The sequence below is a fragment of the Lagenorhynchus albirostris genome, chromosome 5 (assembly GCF_949774975.1).
Source record: "Lagenorhynchus albirostris chromosome 5, mLagAlb1.1, whole genome shotgun sequence".
NCBI classification, from domain to species: Eukaryota; Metazoa; Chordata; class Mammalia; order Artiodactyla; family Delphinidae; genus Lagenorhynchus; species Lagenorhynchus albirostris.
Window position 1 is genome coordinate 120,578,428 of NC_083099.1, and position 23,122 is coordinate 120,601,549.

A 23,122-nucleotide genomic window follows, 5' to 3' on the forward strand; every position below is an offset into this window, starting at 1 on the left:
CACACATGCTGAATTAAAATATACCTGGGGATGAATCTCTCATTTTTAAAAAGTAGTAGATTTGTTCAAGAAAATACTGCCCTAAAACCTCTGTGTTGACAAATTAATCTTTACAAACACAGAGAAATCCCTAATGTGCAAACAAGTGCTCAGGGCACGAAATGTGAAAAATAACCTGAACTTCATCATCACCATTCAAATATTTCCCCATGTTTATCTATTGAAAATTACATAGCATGTCTAACAGAGAATGTTCTAAATCTATAAAATGCTATGCAGTTATTTTTAAAATTTATTTATTTTATGCATTTTTGCCTGCGTTGGGTCTTAGTTGCTGCACGTGGGCTTTCTTTAGTTGTGGCGAGCGGGGGCTACTCATTGTTGCGATGTGTGGGCTTCTCATTGAGGTGGCTCCTCTCGTTGCGGAGCATGGGCTGTAGGCGCTTGGGCCTCAGTAGCTGTGGCTCGCGGGCTCTAGAGCACAGGCTCAGTAGTTGTGGTGCACGGGCTTAGTTGCTCCACGGCATGTGGGATCTTCGCGGAGCAGGGCTCGAACCCATGTCCCCTGAATTGGCAGGCGGATTCTTAACCACTGCACCACCAGGGAAGTCCACTATGCAGTTTTAAGTAAAGTCATTTTTAGTGAGATGAACTACTACATGGCAAAGCCAGAACATAAAAATCCATCCAAAAAGCCTTTTTAAAATAAATGTATTAAAACTGTATTACCAAAAAAATATATTATTAAGGCACAAACAAGGCATACATAAAGTTAGAAATATTACTAAAATTGTTATTGTGTAGTCCTATTTAACTGTAAAATTCTTAACAAATACACTAGTCATGTGTACAAGTATTTTTTAGCAACTATTATATGTACTCACATTTTAATACTCGCATATGCTTTAGTGTGATAATGAATACAACTATCTCAGATACATTTGTTTCTTCCAAACCAGTCATCTGGGCTAAAATGAAATACAGAATAAATGACTGTTATAAAAATGTTGTAGCTCACTTTATATTCATTACAAATTGTCTTCCTTGCTCGCACTCAAAGTTGCAGCTCTGGAAAAATATTGTTTCTTAGAATTCTGGCCTCTGAATTTAGAGTCCTCTAATCTCACTTACATACTCCCAAAGGTAGGACAAAATTCCCATTATCTTTTGAGGACAGCCATTTTGAATGAACATTCTCTACACGCTGTCACCTTTTGCTTATCTCACACTTATTTTCTACTCATTTCAACCATTCACAACCCATCATTCCATTGAGACTCCTTCTTCCTCCTTCTTGGGAAATTTACAGAACTATCAGAACCACGCTTAATTGCTGGAAACATCTAAAACTTTCCTCTCCTTTGATATATTCTAACCTGGATATTTTTAATCACCTTCAGAACTGTTTGGATTTCCCTTCCTCGTTTCAGGCTTCTCTTACTGTCCTTCAAGTGTGGACTTCTCAAGGCTCTGTCTCACCCTCTTTTCTTTCCAATCTACCACTCTTCCGTGCTTCCTTGACATTGTACCTATTTCAGTGGCTGCACTATTTACAGTCTGATGAGGTCCATATTTATTTCTCCACTTTGAATCATTCTCCTCTCTGTTTGTGGATGTTTAACTATTTTCTGGACATTTCCACAAAGAGGTTTCATTAGACACCTCACACTCCATATATTAACAAAGGGGTGTTTCTTCTTCATTTATAATCTGACTTAGTCTGTGACTAGTCAACCTAGTTGCATAAACCAGTACTATTCTTGGGATATTCTTTGACTCTTCTTTTTTTTATACCAGGAACAGTCAACTACCAAGTCCTCTCAAGTTAACTTCCAGAATATTTCTTGACTTTGTACACTTCTCTAGCACCCTTTAAAAAAATATATTTGACATTATTTAAAATCTATCTACGATCTGGTCCATGCCAATCTCTGAGCAACACCACATGTTATATGATCTGCAACAAATCAATATAAATGTTTAAAATCTAACATGGCAAACTTGTTTCAGTTCTCATATATTAAGTACAACTCATCTTAGAGAAGTTACCAGAGACATATAGGTCTAGTTATATTATTATTACAATTCCTGTGGCCAGTAGTAAGCCATGTGAAACTCTTTGGGCCCCAAAGCTTAAACTTTTAATTGGCTGTTTCTGTGCTAACTACTTTAAAAATCTTTTCTAATCCTCTTTCTTGACATGTCCTTTTTCTTCAAAGTGTTTTTAAGATTTTCTTTCTCAGGTTAAACAGGAAACTTAGAGATTTTTTCCAATTTAACTACTACCATAAGAGATAAAAATTTCACTGACATTGCCAGCATCTTCTATGGTATGATTCATTTCCACATTTGAAGAAAAGACTGATCTAAGAATCTGTTTTCCTGATACATTAGTTCCTAATAACCCATCTTATCTTTGATCTTTAATGTAAAGCACTATGTTCTTATTCCTTTTACATTTATCTTAAAATATCTATCTCTCTGAATTGGATGGAATTTTTAAATTATAGCACTTGCGTTGCTGGTCTTAACGTTTGCTTATCGTGATATTACAATCTCCATATATACACAACATGGAAAATGAATAGAGGATTTTGAAAAAAAATAAATAACTATATATCATCACATAGTTTTAGATATAAAATGTAATGATACCTTGAAACTTCTCCATAATTACATCCCATGCGGAACCCTGGAACCATCCATATTTCTGAACATTCTATTTAATAATACTTTGCTTTCCACTCCAGTTTTGCAAATGGGCTTATTTGTCTTTTCATTTTAAATAAATAATATTACACTGAATCCTTATACAACTTGCTTTTTCTTGATCAATATTGTTGTAGGAGTCACCTCTGTTTATGCATGTGGCCACAGTCCAGTTCCTTTAGAGTACTCAGATGTATGAACAATCAGATTTATCCATTCTACTCTTGATTGAAAATTTAGTAATTTACAAATTTTTGCATTTACAAACTATTCTGCTATGATAAATCTTGTTATGACTCATGGCGGCTCACTGAATATGTATACCTAGGAAGGAAATTGCTGCTGAGAGAGTATGCAATACTTCATGTTACAGAAAATGCCAGATTGTTTGCCAGATTATTTCTATAAATGAACTCTTCCATCAGGAGAATATGATCTCTAGGGACTCCAGGCCATTGTCAATCCTTTTTATTATTCAACTCCTACACTATTTACCACTCTAAGGCCAAATGTTGTGTAATTATTATTTTAATTTTAATTTGCTTGATAACATGAGTTTGAGCATCTTCACAAAAATCTTCATGATTTATATAAGGAATCTATTTGTAAAATGCTGTCAAAATCTTTTAACCAGTTTTCTATTACTTTGCCTAATGTATATTAATTGTTAATAATTTTATGTTTTGGCTACTAATGATTTGTGGGTTAGCAATGTTTAAACTATCCTTCTCAGCTTGTAGCATTTTACTTTCTTTATAGTGTCTTTTGGTGAACAGAGTTTTTGATTTGAATGTAATAAAAAACTGCTATTTTTAATAAACTTTTAATTGATGAATAATTTTAAATTCAGGTTTCCAAGATATACATACCCTTCAAGAGATTGCCCTGTTGCTAAAATTATAACTATGCAACATTCATCACAACTAAGAAGTAAATGTTGGTACCTTACTATTAGCTAAACTCCGGTAACCTTATTAGGATTTCATTAGTTATTCCACTAACGTCCTTTTTTTATTCCAGAATCCAGCCCTGTATACCACATTTTATTTTTCTCTCTTGTCCACTTAATTTCCCCTGATCTGTTACAGCTTCTTAGTTTTTATGTTTTGTTTTTTGTTTTTTTTCCTGATGATCTTGACAGCTCTGAGAAGCACTGGGCAGGTATTTTATAGAGTATTTATCAGTTTGGATTTGCTTGATGTTTTTCTCATGATTAGCCTTGGGTTATGGATTTTGGGGAGGAATAACACAGAGTTGAAGTGTCCTTCTCATGACATCATATCAGCAGGTATATGATATCAGTATCATTTATCATGATGATATTAACCTTGATTACCTGGCAAAAATAGTATTTGGCAGGTGTCTCCACTGTAAAGTTAATTTTTACTCCATTCCACACTCAATTATTTAGAAACAAGTCATAAAGTCCAGTCTGCCCTCAAGGAGAGGGGGTTATGTTCCATCTACTGGAGAGGCAAGTATCTACCTAAACTATCTGAGATTCTATAAGGAAGATTTGTATCTTATCCTCTCAGCTGTTTAGTTTATATATTCATTCATTCATTCATTCTTTTCAAACTTATAGAGGTTCATCTTATACTTTGGGTTGTAATCCAGTACTATGCTGTTTATTTTGCTGCTCAACATGCTCCAGCTTTGGCCATTGGAAACTCTTTAGATTTGATTTCTCTGTTCACTTCCCATGTCCCCAGCATTGTGCCATCATTCATTCACTTATGGGTTCAACCACAGAATACATGTACAGCAGTTTCAGAATTTTTACTCGTATTCCCAAGTGAAACAAATTCACCAACTTAGCACACATATATAGTTCCTTTTGTTTTTACATATGCAGTTTCCAGTCAAAACACAATTTCCCAAACTTACTTAGATCAGTTCCTTTTTTTCCAGACTCCTCTCATTGAGGATGTGTCATATATTTGCAACATATATTTGCATTGTTACATGTTTATATTTAGATTATTTTGTCATAGTCTGCAACCTTCCTGTGTTTTCCTTTTTTCTTTTTTTTTTTAATTTGTATACTAACCTAATGCCTTTGTATGTCTTATTTAATCTCTATGTAATTTGAAATCATAAAAATACTTCTTTATTCTCTTCTGAGAGTTTAAAATGTTTATTTTATTTTACATTATTTTATTTTGTTTCTGTATTTATTCATTTACTTTGATTTCACTATGCTGGCTAAGACCTGCAGTAGCACATTAAACCAAACTTGTGGTAGGCATTCTGCCTGAAATTATTTATAATCTTAATGGTAATGCTACCAACATATTACCATTAACTATTTAATTGATAGCAAATTTTTAAGGATATCTTTTGCTTGTATAATGGCACTTGAAATTGCTGACTAGTCAAAACTAATTAACTTTGGACCTGTAAAAAGTTAATACACAGAAACCTTATCAAATAGAGTGGGAAGCCCAGAAGGGAGAGCTCTCAAGCCCTGTGACAATAGCAGAGCCCAACGAGAAAAAAGACTCCTTTTCTTTCCTGGCAATGACTCAGCCAATGAGAAGCCGGGGACTCTCTGTTTCCTACAGCCCTCTCTCCCAACTTCCTTTTCTCCTCTATAAAAACATTCTCCTTCCCTTGCTGTGCGGGAACTTGCACATAGCTCATCATGATTGCAGATCCTGCCCAAATGCACAAATGATGCCAAATAAACCCATCTTTGCTGGAGAAATATCTGACAGTCTATTTGTTTTAGGTCAACAGACCACACAACAAGTGTGGATTTAATTGAGTTCTCTATGGATCAAGGGGGTTTAAAAGGTTGTCACAATTCTAATTTATTTTTTCTTCTTTCCATCCATAGCAATAGCCAAAACAGACAACTTTCTTTCCCATCTCCCTTTATACAGTGTTTATTTTACCCAGAAATTGTAACACTCAAGGGTCTTGGACTGATTCACAGGCCTGAGGCTCTGTCTCCTATCCCCCCAAGTCACCACTGAAACAAAGCAGCTTGTCACTGGGTCATACCCACACCCTCAGGGCAGCCTCCAGATCCACTGCCTTGCTATCTCTCTGGAGTACTTCCCTTTCCTCGTTCTGGCTTATGATTTTTCTTACTTTCTTACAAGTTAGTCATGCACTTTTCTTTTTAAAAATATTTTATCCAGCACTTAAAATTTTCTGTGTGAAATTACTTTTCAAGATCAATAATTTGCTATGTTCTGTTTTTAAATATAATTTCCCTCAATGTTTTCTTTACCCTTTCCATCATCCTTCTCTTTTAAAAAACTCTTTAATCATTTATTTTTAATATATATGTTGATACATTATTTTGCTTAAACTTAGGGTTTTCCATTAATTATTCTAAATAAGATGAAATAGGCAAAGCACAACTGAAGAAAAGCAGAGAAAATGGAATATTAGCTGTGTTACAAATGCAAGAATAGGAAAGGATTTGAAAAAGAATGAGCTTAAGATGCAAAATATAACTCACAGTTAAAGAGATGGTATTCTTACTATTAGCAATATTACATCCTAGTTTGAATATAATTTATAGCTTCTCAGACTAGCAAAATATCATCACATTTTTCACACTGCTAAAAACTTGGAACATCTGGCATTATAAAATACATAGCTCTAGATCTTTGTATTTTATTATTTATATAGATATGTATATACATATATATATTTTTGATCACAGACTGTGTAATATTATGGTTCTTAGAAATGTAAGCCAAAGCAAGTTATTAAAACAAATATGATACACAAACACTTGAAATCATATATAGATTTTTAAAATTGTGAGACTGCTAAATTCCAGCTTTCTGTAACTTTGTAGTTCCTAGAAAACTGTGTCTTAGTATGAACATCATTACATTGAAACTGATACAAATTTAGCAGCTAAATGGGCAGATCTTTAAAAAATGTTAATCAGCCTTACTAACTCAGTAATTATCCATGTTTTCATATAGAAGAAATAAGGAATACGAAATAGCTGAAGGCTTTGTATTTCAAAGCTGAAGTCTGGTATAGTAGCAGGAGGGAAATAATGACAAATTCATTCACTGATGATTTCAGATAAAAATTCCTAAGGTATCATGTTTTAAAAGATATCAGAACTTTGAAAGTAGGTTTTTTTTTAAATAACAAAATTGGCTTTGTTTTATTATATATGAAATGACAATCTACAAATTGCAAATTATGATTTAGTTGAAAACTTTAAATCTATTTTGGTTAGCCATGTCCTTGAATTTTATGTGCATGTATGGGGTGTGTGTGTGTGTGTCCCCTCACATTCTGAAATTTTAAAATTTTCTTTACTTCCATGACAAAATTCATTACTTGTTTCCATCATATCTCTGTGTATTTTTTTTTCTTTCTTTCTTTTTAATCCCTGCTCCTTCCCCATTTTCCTCTTTACACTACTTTGGTCCCTTGAGATAAAATCCTTCTGTGACACTTGACAGAAGAAGTGAAAGTTGGCAAGGCCAAGTCCATCACCTGTTCAGTGGTAACAAGGGCATGAGGGCATGGACCAATAACCTAGATTGATGCCTCTGATGTCTCAAACTTTGACTAGACTGAGAAGTACCAAGTCAAATGGATTATTAGTACAATTAAAGTAATTAAACAGGAAGCCATTAAGCTGAGGTAGCTCTAATGCCCTGGTAGTGGAAGTAAGCAAACCAAAACTTAAGCCAAAGTCAATTCCTGTCTCCTCTCCAAGAAAATAAAATTTGAGACCAACTAACCACAAAAGCCCACTGAGCTTTCCCAAATAAGGCAACCACTTAAGCTATAGCCAATCAAATAGTTTTCTTACTTTGCTTCCATATCTGCCCTATAATAGCCTTTCCCCTAGCTCCTGTCTGAGGAGCATCCCTAACTACTTTCGGTTTGGCGCTGCCCATTAAAACCTATGTTTGCTCAAATAAACTCTTGAAAGTTTCAATGTACCCATGATTACTGGCCACTTCTTCTCCAAGATCCCTTCAGTTCTGTTGTCATGTTTTACCTAAGGCAGCCAATATGATTTTTCTAGTGTGTGCAGTTATAAACCCTAGCTAATATACTGTTATTTTTCTTAGATTCTTCCTTGGTTACTTCTTGTTCTTGGCTCTAATTAACACTGTAAATCCTTTACATCACTATTCAGCTCTTTATCCTTTACACTCATATATCCAGTTAGCTACAAGATATATCTATTTGGATGCTCAAAAGCAAACCCCTCAACATAACTTGCCCCTAAAACCTGTAAATCTTGTATTTCTACTCTCAGTTAATAATGAGGTCCTGCACTCAGTCACCCCAGGCAGAAATATTTGAGTGATTCTAAACTATTTTTTATTTGAAACCATTTACTCCAAACCAGTTACAGAAATCAGCCTAATTAAATTCCTAAACTTTTCTAGATTCATTATCTTTCTTATCATTGCTGTCTTAATTTAGATTCTCCCAATATTTTGTCCAGCATATTAATTTTTCTTCTTTTTAATCTCCTTCTCTTCAGTTTTAAATCATCTCTCAAATAAAATTTATTCCATACTATATTTGTCTAAATACAAAAATTCAGACCATAAAACTTTCAAAAGAATCACTGTGGCTTACAGTACATCAAGCCAGAGCCTCTGATTAGTATCCATAACATTTCTCATGGCCTTCATCTATCTGGCTTCAACCATGACCAGTCCCTGATATGCACCTGATGATCTGGAATATTTCTGTAAACACTACTCTTTTGCTCATGCTATTATTTTTGTTACCCTATATTCACTCTCCTAGATAAGTTCCACTTCTTTTAAAATAGTTAACTCAGGTGCTATTTCTTCTTCTATGCATTACTCTTGCACTCCATGTGTACTTTAAGAATATATATATATATATATATATATATATATATCATTCTTTATTTTAATTTTGATTTACTTCCTGTCAACCCAGAGCAAACTGTGAGTTTCTGGAGGGTTGAGTTCATGAGGACTGGGTATCAAAGTTTGCTATCGACTTCAGCAGAAGAAATAAAAAGATGGAAGGATCATAGTGGTCAGTAGATAAAATCAAGTAGGGTGGTAAAAGGATGGTTTAGGTAAATGAATTTAGTCAAAGATGAGCTCTTGTGGATGGTGTTTATAAATGAGATTGGAAATAGGATTGGGAAACTAGATTGTATCTTTTCATTCTTCCAGTGTGAGTCAGTAATAATATCAGCCTCACATTAAAAAGTGAAATCAGATCTGCACTCTCCATTAGAAGGCTTCACAGTGAGTATAAAATCAGGACGAAGCTGACTTTTATCTAAGCAGAGATTTTAAAAGGTTGTTTTTGAGTTTGTAAAAACAAAACAAATAGAATGGACCCGGCGTTCATGATCTAGAGTTTTGATTTCAAGATCGGTGAATTCATGGTTAGTCTGTAACTGCAATTTGATCACTCACCCTGCGAACCCATCTCAGTTACAAGTGCTATGATGTGACTTTTTCTACTTCAGCAGAAGCTGCCTAGAGACAAATTACTTTGGTGTGTCAGACTGAATTCACCCTAGTAGCTGCTCAGGGATGGCATTTCATTTGGATGCAGAAGCCTTGAAAGTTTCGCCCTTTGACCTTCGGGATGACATCCTCTGCCCGATAGTCATTATTTTCCACCTCCAGCTCACTAGGTTTCTTAGCAGAGTAGTCATTAGAGCTCCACAGGCAGCATAAATGACCAGGTATAGATGTTTCCGTTTTCAGAAATTGGAGGGGAGGAGATGAAAGGAGCGAAAAAACTCCAAACTTGCTTTTATTCATGACTTCATCTTTCCCTTGCTGGCTCTGAAGCCCATCACTGTTGATTTCCTGTGATCCTGGATTTCCCTGATATATTTTAAACCACTCCTGTCTCTAGAATGTAATTTGGCTTTATTGTGGTATCATCCCAGGGAATATTACATGATGTTTCTGTTCTACAAGTCTGAAAACTGCCTTTAAACAAAGGTTTAAATTAAGTTAAGTAAGATGTGTAGGAATAAAGCAGAATCAAGCCTGGGGAATGATAGAACTCCTCTGAGTAGGTTAAATATGCCATAAGGATGTTTCTAGAGGGAGAGATCAGTGTTGAGTGGGTGTTGATATAATGGCAAGTAATCTATTTCCCTTAATCCCAGAGATACTGTTAACTCCTATTTTCTTATGCCGTTTTTCTGCTCTCCATACCTTCCACCTCCTGCCTTAATATCCTCCTCTCCTCCCTTCCCTCCTTGATTTTCTCATTCTCTATTTCTGTCTCTCTTTCCCTGTAAAACTCTTTTACACATCATGAATGTGTTGCAAGAATGCTGAAATCTTCTTAGTCTTTGCCATTATGGAAGTTCAGTTTTATTCTTCAATAACAATCTACTAGAAAAGGTAAATTGTCTTTAAATGTAATTTTTTTGCTAGTTGTGTTGGTTTCACCATCACACACCATAGATAACGATTGCCTCTTATTTGCAAATCATTTTACATAACTACCAGCAATACAAGAGAACTCTGCTTCCTACAAATCCTTGCTGATGCTTGGAATTGTCCTTTTTATTAATACAGCTTTTTTAAACTGCACTTATTTAAAGTGTATAATAGTTAGGTTTTAGCACATGTAACACTTGTGAGGTCATCACCACAGTCAAGATAATGAGCATATCTCTCACCTCCCAAAGTGTCCTTGTACCATTCCTTTTGTAATACCGCCCTGCCCTCACATCTCCACACCCCACCCCCCACCCCGCCACCTCCCCTCTTCAACCTGCCTGTGTGGCAACATTGGTCTCTGTCACTATGCATTCATTTGTATCTTCTAAAATTTTGTATAAATAGAATTATGCAGTTTGTACTTTTTAAAAAATATCTGACATTTCAATCAACATAATTGTTCTAGGTTTTATTCCTTTTTCTTGCTGAGTAGGACTCAGTAGATATACGACCTTTGTTTATTTATTCATCTCTTGTTGCACATTTTGGTTGTTTTCAGTTTTTAACTCATAAATGAAGCTCCAAAAGGCATTCATTTACAAGTTCTTCTATGGATATATGCTTTCATTTCTTTTGAGTAAATACCTAGGAGTGGAATTACTGGGTCATATAATACTTTGATACTTAATTTCTTAAAACAGCAACAACAAAAACTTCTCTATTTTCCAAAATGGTTGTACCATTTTACATTCCCACTAGCACCTTTCTTGAAGATCTTTACCATACATGTATTGATTCTGTTTCTGCTGTATTCTGTGCCATTGACCTATTTGCCCAAATTTAGGCCAGTATCACGTTTTCTTGCTCACTCTAGCTTTGTAGAAAGCTTTGACACTATGTAGTGTAAGTTCTTCAACTTTGCATTTCCATATGAATTTTAGAATTGGTTTGATGATGTCTACAAGAAGTCTGTTTATTTTTTGATTGAGATTTTCTTGAATTTATAGATTTCTTAAACTTTCATTTCAGAAAACACATTAATTTAAAATTTAGTCCTGATTAATACTTGCAGTGGATATAAAATTGTAGAGTTAAAATCATTTTACCATGTAACATAAATTAATGACAATTTTCTCCTAACATCTTATCTTTGGATAAAGATGATGATGTCAATCAGATTATTGTTCCATTATCCATAACCTGTATTATTATTATTTCTATCATTATTTATTAGTATTATCTTTATCCTTGTTTCAAATTTTCACAATAATGCTTATGGGTGTTAAATCATTTTTCCAATGCTGTATGGTACTTTTTGGGACCTTTCAACCTGAAAACTAATATCTTCTTGAGAGATCAAGAACACTTTAGTTACTCATATTGTTATTAATTATCTTCCTTTCTTTTTCTCAGTTTCTTTAAAGAGAAACTCATGTTGAAGTTCTTGGATTAACCTCCCTTTCTCTTAAAATGTAATTTATTTATCACCTCTTTCAATATTTGCTTTACCTTCTGGAAGATTCCTTGAGTCCTGCTGTTGCCGTAATTGAGATTTTGCCCCCAGCATTTTTTAAAAATTTCTAATTAATTTAAGTTCCCTTTTAGTCTCTAAATTTACTACTTTTCTAATATCTTTAATATTCACGCCCAACTTTTGGTATTGTTGCTTTTTCTAAGATGTCAGTGCTCTCTGTATGTTCAATCATATTTATAGATGAAGTTATAGATTTTAGTATAGGCAGTTATTTCAGGTTTCTTGCCCCATTCGTTTTTGTTTTTGTTTTCCTTCTGCAGATGGATCATTTGACTGGGGAGGGCTGAGTGAGATCTGTATATATTCAGACACACCATATTACTCCATTTTAATGAGTAAGTGACAGTGGCAACTGAGGGTGGTACCTCTCTCTTCATCCGGACAAATGCCAAAATTATGGTTAATTCTGGTGTTCCAAGTTCTATTTCACAGCCTCAGTTGTTCTCAATTACAATATCTATATTTTGTTTAGTGAGTTGTTCTTTCATTTTATCCTGGGATAAAGGAAGAACTGCGCTGCTCTTGTCAAGAAAGGATCAGGCTGACTGGCTCTGCTCTTCTACACTTGCCTCCCTAATACTTTCCTTGTTTACTGTGTCTCTTTCTCTACCTAAGAGAAAACAAAAAGTTCTTCTAGTGCTCTACTAATTCTTGCCTCTATGGCATTAGATATTGAGAATGAGTGGCTTCACCACCTTTGGTGCAAACACCTTTGCTTAAGAAGGAAGATGTGACATCTTGAGGTCATATTGTAACCTTTACACAGAGTGTGGAAAGTCTCAGCAATATTGGTAAGAGACTTCGGCAGCTGTGATTATTCTTCCAGTGGGCAGGGAGGTTTTCAACAGGCAGAAATGGCATAACTACTGCTTTGGATATTGTCATAAAAATGTGATTTCATCATAGGGAATTTGAGCAGCAGAAGAAGATATTATGGATTTTATTTGAATGCTGGCTAAGAAAAACTAGCCCATGGGATGTACTTGAGTTAGATTTTTGTATTTCAGAGAAATATTAAGGTTATATTTTAAGATGATAAGAACTTCTAAGTACAGATAATAATGAAGCAAGAGAAATATTGGTTTGTGACTACTACTGCCAATGTAATTTTGCCCCAGGTCTGTGAAACATCAGAAAAATAAAGCAGATCTATTGTGGTGGCTTCAAGACACAAATTATTTTCCTTTTCTCTACAATAACCTCTAACTCAAATAAGTGGACCCCAAGTGTTCCTGCCTCTGGGGAAATATCCTTAATATATGAGAAAAGGGCCTATTAATCCAGGATCCAAACTAGGCTAGTAAGAGTACACTGCATTTGATTTGTCCAAAGGTAGACAATTGGCTATACTTCCTCAATCAAGTTTTGCCTGGACCTTTTCAAAATATTACTCTAGAAGAAAGACAATTGCTTGATGTTGATGAAAGTTGTTAAGTCATAAAAACAGTGGAGGTTTCAGTGGTTGCATTTCCTACTGTTTAGAGAAAGCCATTTTAAAGTGGAAGAACGATGAAGCCAGTGTATTGAAAGCAAAATAGTATAGTAGAGAGTCCTGGTTGTATTGCAGACCCTGGTCCAGTTGTTCATAAGCCTATTTCATCTTTGTGCTCTGCATTTTGTTTATTCACACTTTCATTAGGTTGTCTAAGAAAAATATTGTTTATTTTTTTCCCTAAATTAATTTGTTTCTGTAAATTTGCATCAAAGAATCATAAGCAATTTGTAAAAATTGTCCATTTATAGTCACTAAGGACTCTAAATTATTTAATTTTCTCAGAGTAAAGCTAATAAGTATTGCCATAGAAGCTCAAGTTTATTTTGAATTAAAGACGAATGTATGTAATTATGTTTAGTGTTTTCTCAATTATTAAATAATAAGCAATTCTAGGATTCTGATGGTGGTCACACATTGGCAATTTTTATAATATCAGAAATTTGTTTCCAAAGAGAAAACTCACCACTTCCCTGATTTGATAGACCTTGGTTTTGACATGAAATTTGATGTGTTTTTTATGTTTTTTTGTTTTGTTTTTCACACTAGTGTATATTTAAGAAATTGATGAGAAGCCTGTAACTATGCAATTTAAATAAATATATTATCACTATATTAGTGTCTTAAAGTGTGTATGTGATTTTAATGACTTCAAATTTTATCCATAGAATACAGGTATGAAAAATAGCATTTCAAACAGAAAAAAATTTTAAGTATGTATACGTGTGTGTGTATGTCTATATACACATTAAATCATTGTTTTAATAGTCTAATTACTTTAAATTGAAATAATAATCTGTAATAATCTTGCATGATCCACTACATTACATTATCCAGGCATTAGAAGCATGCATATTGAATTCTTACTATATTAGATTTTAATTATTATTCTAAAGATACAGTGTTTAAGATGACAGTTTTATTGCACAATGATACAAATGCTAATGGTATCCATAAAGTGAATATTAAAGCAGTTTATTTTAATTTATTGATCTTTCAGATAACTAGCAACTTACTCCCTCCCACTTCTTTTCATTTTAAGCATCAATTGAGGTGATAAGATTGATGAGGATATAAAGAAAATATCTATGGTTTCCTTATAATGCATTGGGAGCTACATATTATGTGTTAAGCAAAGCAACATTTGCCTTTTCAAAGTCTTCTCCAGCTTCATATATAAGCTCAAGGAATGTGGACCTTAAGCTGCTCAACATCACTAATTATTAGAGAAATGCAAATCAAAACTGCAATGAGGTATCACCTCACACCAGTTAGAATGGGCATCATCAGAAAATCTACAAACAACAAATGCTGGAGAGGGTGTGGAGAAAAGGGAACCCTCTTGCACTGTTGGTGGCAATGTAAATTGATACAGCCACTATAGAGAACAGTATGGAGGTTCCTTAGAAAACTAAAAATAGAATTACCATATGACCCAGCAATCCCACTACTGAGCATATACCCAGAGAAAGCCATAATTCAAAAAGACACATGCACCCCAATGTTCATTGCAGCACTATTTACAATAGCCAGGTCATGGAAGCAACCTAAATGCCCATCGACAGATGAATGGATAAAGAAGATGTGGTACATATATACAATGGAATACTACTCAGCCATAAAAATGGATTAAATTGGGTCATTTGTAGAGACATGAATGAATCTAGAGACTGTTATACAGAGTGAAGTAAGTCAGAGAGAGAAAAACAAATATCACATATTAATGCGTGTATGTGGAACCTAGAAAAATGGTATAGATGAACCGGTTTGCAGGGCAGAAATTGAGACACAGATGTAGAGAACAAAGGTATGGACACCAAGGGGGGAAATTGGTGGTGGTGGTGGTGGTGTGATGAATTGGGAGATTGGTATTGACAGGTATACACTGATGTGTATAAAATGGATGACTAATAAGAACTTGCTGTATTAAAAAATAATAATAAAATAAAATACTGACCATAGTGCTTCATAAATATAGAAACTCGATGAATTCATTGAGTAAATGACCTTGACAAAACAACACAACCAGATCAGACCTGTTTGTTACTTTGTTCTAGTCATTTGAGGACAGCTTATTTACTTGGATCATGTGTTCTGGTGTAAAGCCTTTAGCTATGTCCTCTTGTCCTATTGCTTTCCTCAAATGGACGTCTTTATCAATTGTACTTTCTCTAGATTGTACTTTAATTATCTTCCTTCAGACGTATTATTTCTTCTCCAGTGTTGTCTTCCTGCACCAGCCAACTTTTTCCTCCTGTGCTTCACAGGTTCTGAGTATCTTGACTTTTTTTTATAAAGTATTTTTTAATTAAAAAAAAGAAATCTTCTGATTCATGGCATTCCTTAAAAGAGATTATCTCTGACCTCAGATGCCCCAAACATTGCCCAATTGTGCTCACTTTTATTTTATGCACAAATAATTTTCAAGCATGTCAGCCTAAAACATAAAACCAGACTGTGAGAAAATCTTGCATTCCAACAGATAGAGAAAACCTTATCACTGTCATGTTGTAGAAATGCCTTTGTATAAAAATGCTATAAATGATAATTAATCATAATCAACAGTGTTCCAGTGACAACATACTACCAGTGTTCTAAAAATAACAACATAGGGCTTCCCTTGTGGTGCAGTGGTTGAGAGTCCGCTTGCCGATGCAGGGGACACGGGTTCATGCCCCGGTCTGGGAAGATCCCACGTGCCGTGGAGTGGCTGGGCCCATGAGTCATGGCCACTGAGCCTACGCGTCCAGAGTCTGTGCTCCGCAATGAGAGAGGCCACAACAGTGAGAGGCCCACGTACCCCAAAAAAATATAATAAAAACTAAAAATACCAACAGCAACAAAAATATGCCAATATAAATAAATGGGAGGAATATTTACCAAAAGGGAATTAAATGTATGACTTGAACTGTGTTGGAGTCTAAGCTCTAGAGTAATAAGTAATATAGTCATATATAAACATTTTATTCATTCTTTGTGCTTTCCTCTGCAATAATTTATCTAATATTATTCCACAATTTAATGACTGACAGCTTTACCAAAAAATCTTGTCTTTGAAATAGAGAACAATGACAAAATTAAACTTGTTCTGTGCTGATAAATATTTAGAAGGGGTGTACAGCAACTTTCATAAATTTTCTTATCTATTAACACCTCCCTGTTTTACCCTTAAACTTGTCTCTTTTCCTTTGTTGACTAACCAGGCTAATGCCATTCACTTTATCACAGCAGAGACGGACTCACAAACTTGACTTCATTCAGCCTTTCCCTCTTCTTCCACCCAGACATGGAATCAGTCTTCTCGGTTGTTTTTTTTTTTTTTTTATGAGATGTTCTATATCATATTTTTGCTTTCTTTGCTTATCATGACTGCCTCATTTAAATTCCTCTGTATCACCATTGGGAATATTACAGTAATCCCCTAAATGTCCTCCTGGGCACCAGTTTTTGCATTCTTTTTCACCAATGATTCTCAATTTTTTTGATCGCAGGACTCTTAAAAGTTATTAAGCACTCAAAAGAGCTTTTTTTTTTAAATGTCAATTCTATCTATTGGTATACGCTACATTAGAAGGTATAACAAAAAGATTTGTAAAATATTTATTAATTAATCTTAACATAAAAATCTTATTAAATATTAACATGGTGAGATTTTTTTTATGAAAAATAACAATATTTGCAAAGACAAAACATTAGTGAAAAGATAGGCCTTGCTTTTTCACTTTTCTTATCTGTTTAGTAGAAGACAACTTGGATTCTCATATATGTTTATACATTACTCTTGCTAGGATATCACATATGATATCATCCATGCAAGTATATAGTTTGAAAAGTTTTGGTTTTCTTATATCATTTCCAGATATTTGTGGATATTCTTTGGTATAACACGAAAACTCAACAAGTGGTATTTCTTAGTGGTTATTTGCAACATGGAATATAAAACCATATCAATAAACTTTTATTTTCTAACAGTATAATCCACTGGGGCTTCTTGTGCTTTGAATCTTTTACCTGTTCATTAATTTGTTGACATTATCATTGGTCATTTTGAAAATATTGGTTCCTTGAGTTATGCAGATCTCCTAAATGTTGATATAATATTGTACATTTTATGATACAATATAAGAAACATGTTAACATTTGTTCATTCCAACAAAAATATGATCAGAGAAGTATTTAAGTATAGGACATTTTCAAATTCTCAATAGTGTATACAAATTTTCCAAAGTTCAGTTTATCACTTGAGAGTTGAAATTTTATTATTAGCAACAAATGCTATCAGTTGTTTTCCTCAAAGTGATGGGATCACCTGATTTATTATCATAATTTGTAACTCTTTCAAGTAAAAGGAGTTTTATTTAAAAAAAAGTGGTGTGACGGGTTTCCCAAGACTACCCCTAAGTTCAGTGATTCATAGGACTCAGCATGTAATCATACCCATGGCTAAGATTTATTACAGCAAAATGATACAAAGTAAAGCCAACCAAGCAAAAAGTTTCAAGGGGTGAAATTTAGAGGAAACCAGGTACAAGTTTCCAAGAGTCATACAGGATGAGCTTTAAGTCCTCCAGCATCAAGTTGTAACAATATCTGTGAAGTGTTGTCTATCAGGAAAGCTCTTTTAAAACTCAAGGCCCCAAATTTTTACTGAGAGCTGGTCATGTCGGCACCCTCTGCCTAAAGTGTACCAACATTTCAGACTCCCAGAATGAAAGCAGGGGCTTGGCAAAAACAACATGGTTTGTACAGTTAGGAAATAGAGGAAACACTTCCTAAATTCAAGTTCTCAAATGCTATCTAAGGGTCAACACTGCAAGCAGACCTTTCGAAGAAAAAGCAGTCTCAGGCTTGCTATGCTATCTCTTATTTGTATGTTGTGACTTTACTAAATTGTTAAGGAGTTGGATGGTGAGCCAGGGTTCAATAAAAGACTACAAGAGAAAGTGAGATAGAGAAGTTTATTAGTCACAGGTCCTGGAGGCCAGATTGGTCAATTCAAACCAGAAAGAGCAGGGTTTTTGTAAGCTTCATAGGGGTCTTATCTAAGGGGCACCAAAAGTGAAGACCCTGGTGGGATGGGGAGAGTGCTTATTAGCAGGGCCATTAGGAGAGTCATATCAGGAACTTAATGTTTATTTGTGACTCTGCAGGCTGTTACCCAAGGCAAGTGTTCCTGGTGGGGCTTTGAAAAAGGTACCAGTGTTCCCAGACTCAGGAGTAACACCACCATCATTCAAACAGTTACGTAAACCAGACATCTGGAGTAGCTTATCATATTAGTATACATATATAAAAGTCCCTAACATACCTACAATGTCCCCCATACTCTGAGAACTATTTTAACAAGCTTTATTTTACCCTCTGCAGCTCTTTTTACCTGCCTAACTTTTAAATTTGTTCTTCTATTATGTCATGTTTCTTCCTACCGTAAAGCCTAAAAACATGCTGTCTAGAAAGTATCCCTAAGTATATTTCCAGTATTCCCCTGCACCTTTTTAAGGCTATTCTTCATTTTGCTCTCTAGTTAATAACAACTTAACTCAAAAATTTCAATTACAAGCTCTCAGAGAGCAATGAAATTTCCCTTCTCTCCTTGTCCCATCACTTTTAATAGCACTTCTCAGATTAGAATATTTTTAGTTTACTTGAATAATTCATTGATTGTTATCTATCTTCCCATGAGTTCAAAAGTCATGTCTACTTTTGCATTTAGTTTTTTTTTACCAGCGCCTATTACAGTGTCTGGCTCATATGAGTGATTAAACGTATTTACTCAAAAAATTACTAAAAATATTACTCAAAAAATGTCTCAAAATTACTCAAAATTGTAAGTAATATAGTGCATAATTCCTGCTGATTTTATTGAGGTAAAAACTTTTTCATCTCTCGATACTCAGTTGCCAGGAAAGGATAAAACAATAAATGAGTATTGAACAATCATGTAGAGAAAATGATAAAAGTGAGATTATAAGAACCAACTGCAAAGAATAGTCAAGTATAATAACTATGGCACTTAATTAACCTATACCTTTTAAAAATGATTACTACTCCAATTATGTATTATTTTACAAAGTGTGTTTAGTGACTACTCATTCTACAAGAGACTATAAAAACAGAGTATTTCAGTCAAATATTTTGTGGAACACTGCATAATCTATATTCTCTTAAAAATTCACAGTACAAATCAGCAAATGAAACTTTCTTGAAACTATAGTAAAGGGATCTTTTAACTATCTTTAAGGGAAAACTTGCCTTGTTAGACCATATAATTTTTCCCCAAATATCAGTTTTTTAGTATACTTTTGAATGTTCATTACTCAAAACAAATTTGAGAAATGTTGAAACTATCAAAATAGCCTAGGGTAGCAAATTTCTAATAATTGTTTTTTCTTTAGAATACAAAGTAAAGTATATGAGCAATATTTAGAAGTATGTTTAAAAGGATGAAGTCACTAAATAAAAAGTAAAACAAAACAATGAATACCAAAAATAAATATAGTTAGCTAAGAAGTTGAAAATATCAGTAAAATATTCAAAAAACATTCAGGAAAGTGAGTGTCAGTAGAAAAAAATTACAACTACATGAAAAACAGGAAGAATGTTTAAACAATAAAGTAAATATGGAATTTTATTATAAAATACAAATTTCTCACAAAAATAAAATTAAGATAAAGTAGTTGAAGTATTTATTTTAAAATTATGTAGTACAAAATTTAAATTATGTTAAAAGACTAAAGTACATTTAACTCAATATATCTTATAAATATATATAATATATATTTCTTATCAAGGCTAGTAAAGATCAAAATAGGCAAAATAGTTCATTTGAAAAAGAAAATTAAATAATTTTCTCTGTATGAGAAAAACTACTGCGTAAAGGCAGTCCCTTCATTTTATCATCTAATGGTGAGTTCTATTCATTTAGCTATAAGATGATCAAAAGTTGGTAGTGTCATCAAAGGTATGTGATGTCATAATTCATCATTTTATGCCATGATTGATATGTTGGTAAATGGTGAATGGTGTCATTGTATAGGGAATTCAACCATTTATCTAATCATTTGGCAGCATAGATTACATTGTGCTGAAGAAACATTAATAAGGTATCACACATCTTTGGCCCAGAGAATCTGAGAAAATCATTCTTTGATACATAGAAATAAATTTAAACAATACTTCAACTTGTACATATTAAAAGCAGAGTATCAAAATGAAATTTCTTAAAATTTCTTAAATATTCTATAACACGCAGTTATACAATATCTCACATGTATCCCAAATGTCATTGACTTCTGCTCCCACTAGATGATGACTCATATATACGACTCCAGAGAGTCCCCTATGATTCCAGAGAAACCTCTTAGTGTTTCTCCACTAAGCCCATTGCATGTACTTTGTGGTGGGTGTGGTTCATTCATTATATAAAGTTCTTCAGAGTGAAGACTGAAAGACTAAAAAAGATATAGTCAGGTCTCCCTAGGGTTGTCAGTTGCTACTGGATTTTGATTCTACACAAATATAGCATAGCAAAACCACTTTGTCACCTGCTGGAAAATGACTTTCCATGGTGCGAACTTCAATTACATTTGGATAGTTTTGTAACACCTAGCAATTATTGACTTTTCCAATTTGTACAAATGTATTTCTTTGAACACAAGCCACCTTTTCTCATCACTTTCAGTGTGAATGATGTATTCAGCTTCAAGACATATGAATATACTTAACCTATGTTTATTTACTGAACAACAACATTTTCACTAATAAACTGGAAATAAAAAGAAATTTAAAGCTGTTGCTGTCAAGAGTCATGAAGTTCCTTACTATCTTCACAGCCATGAATTTATAAATTCTACTGATTAAAATTCTCTTTGAAAAGAAAATACACAAATGAAGCAAAGGGACTCAGTATGCAGAGTAGAGAAAGAACTCTGAAGCCTGGTTGTATAGGTTTGAATCTTGGTAACAGTGCTGTGCTCTTGGGAGAATTTTTGTAGTTTCATTCTGGTTTAGTTGTCTCATGAGTCAAGTGGAGATAATAATAGTACTTATCTAATAAGGAGTACAGCGGATTAAGTATGTTAATAGATGTAAGGAGTTTAGAAAAATGTGCAGCAAACAATAAATACACAATATGTGTTAACAATTAAAATTTTTATCATCAAGAATGCAACCCTAGAATATTTCACTCTATGCTTATTGAAAGCACATACATTTAGATACCAGCAAGATCAGTAACATGCTGATGACTTGTGGATCACAGAATATGCTGCAACCATTTGGTTGAAAATTGTAACTTTTAAAGACTTCTAGGTCCCAATCCTTCTAGTCCATCAAGTTGCATACTTCACAGTGAATTCTTATGTGGGACTATGTCATAACCAGAGTGTGGGCAGGATAGCCAAAGGGAATAAGTGAGAGACAAATATATTTAAATTTATCAAGTAAGCTAGAAACTTGAAATCATCCTTCACTTTATCTTCTCTCTTGTCCCACATTTAAATTGGCACTAGGTGCTACTGATTTTGTTTTTGAAATTTATTTTTAAAATTATTTAAAAATCTATAATTATTCTGTTTTCTTTTGAAGACCATGTTATTTTTTGTTGGGCACACATGTGAATGTTTTCTCCATCTTTGAATCTCCTTAAATACCATACTGCTGACAGAGTAGTCTCTTTAGCATAATAATATAGTTTACTTTCTTACATTAATGTATCCAAAGTTCCATAATGCTTTCACAATTAACTTTAAAGCCTATAATATTTCATCCAAAAACTTCATGTGTTGGTCCTTTCTATTTTTTCAGGCTTATCATCTGCCATGTTCTAAAATATCAGCCTCTTTCTGTTCACGTCCCATTCCTGGACAATTTTTCTTCTACCTTTTGCCTTTGTACGTACTCTTAGCAGTATCAGTAATGATTTTTATGAGCCTCACCTTTGGATACCATCATGCTTGTGCTTCAAGGCTCATGCCTTTATCTTTAACCCACCAGCCCAGAATGAGTTGGGACTTTGCTTTGTACTTTAAATCATTCTGCATGCTAGTTCTTATTTGGTCTATTAGTTGTTATACTGTGAATGAAATTATTTTTCAGCACTCATGAGAGTTTTGAGGGCAATGATTGAGTTTTCTTCTCAGTATCTCTGAAATCTAACATGGTCCATTGCATTAGGAGGTGATCATTAAATGAGAGTTGATTGAGAGGCTCATTTAATTTTATATTAACAATGTTTGATATCAGTCCTGACCCCATGTGTTACAGCTAGCTGGCCCATACCTGGGTTAGGTGCCCAGAATCCAGTATGATTCATTTCTCTACTGTTTTTTTTTGTTTGTTTTGCTTTTATTCTTTTTTTTAGAATTTTTATTTTTATATAATTTTTAAAGGTTACTTTCCATTTACAGTTATAACAAAATATTGGCTATATTCCCCATGTTGTACAATACATCCTTGAGCCTATCTTGCATTCAGCAGTTTGTATCCGCCACTCGCTCACCTCCGTATTGCCCCTCCCTCCCCACTGGTAGCCACTAGTTTGTTCTCTACATCTGTGAGTTCGGTTATATTGGTTATATTCACTAGTTTGTTGCATTCTTTAGATTCCACATATAAGTGATATCATACAGTATTTTTCTTTCTGTCTGACTTATTTCACTTAGAATAATGCCCTCCAAGTCCATTCATCATTCATGTGGGTGCCAATGGCAAAATTTCATAAATTTTATTGCTGAGTGGTATTCCATTGTGTATATATATATATATATATATATATATATATATATATATATATCACATCTTCTTTATCCATTCATCTGTTGATGGACACATATGTTGCTTCCATATCTTGGCAACTGTAAATAATGCTACTATGAACATTGGGGTTCCTGTATCTTTTTGAATTTGTGGAGGTTTTTTGGATAAATACCCAGGTACTCAGGAGTGGAATTACTGGATCATATGGTAGTTCTATTTTTAGTT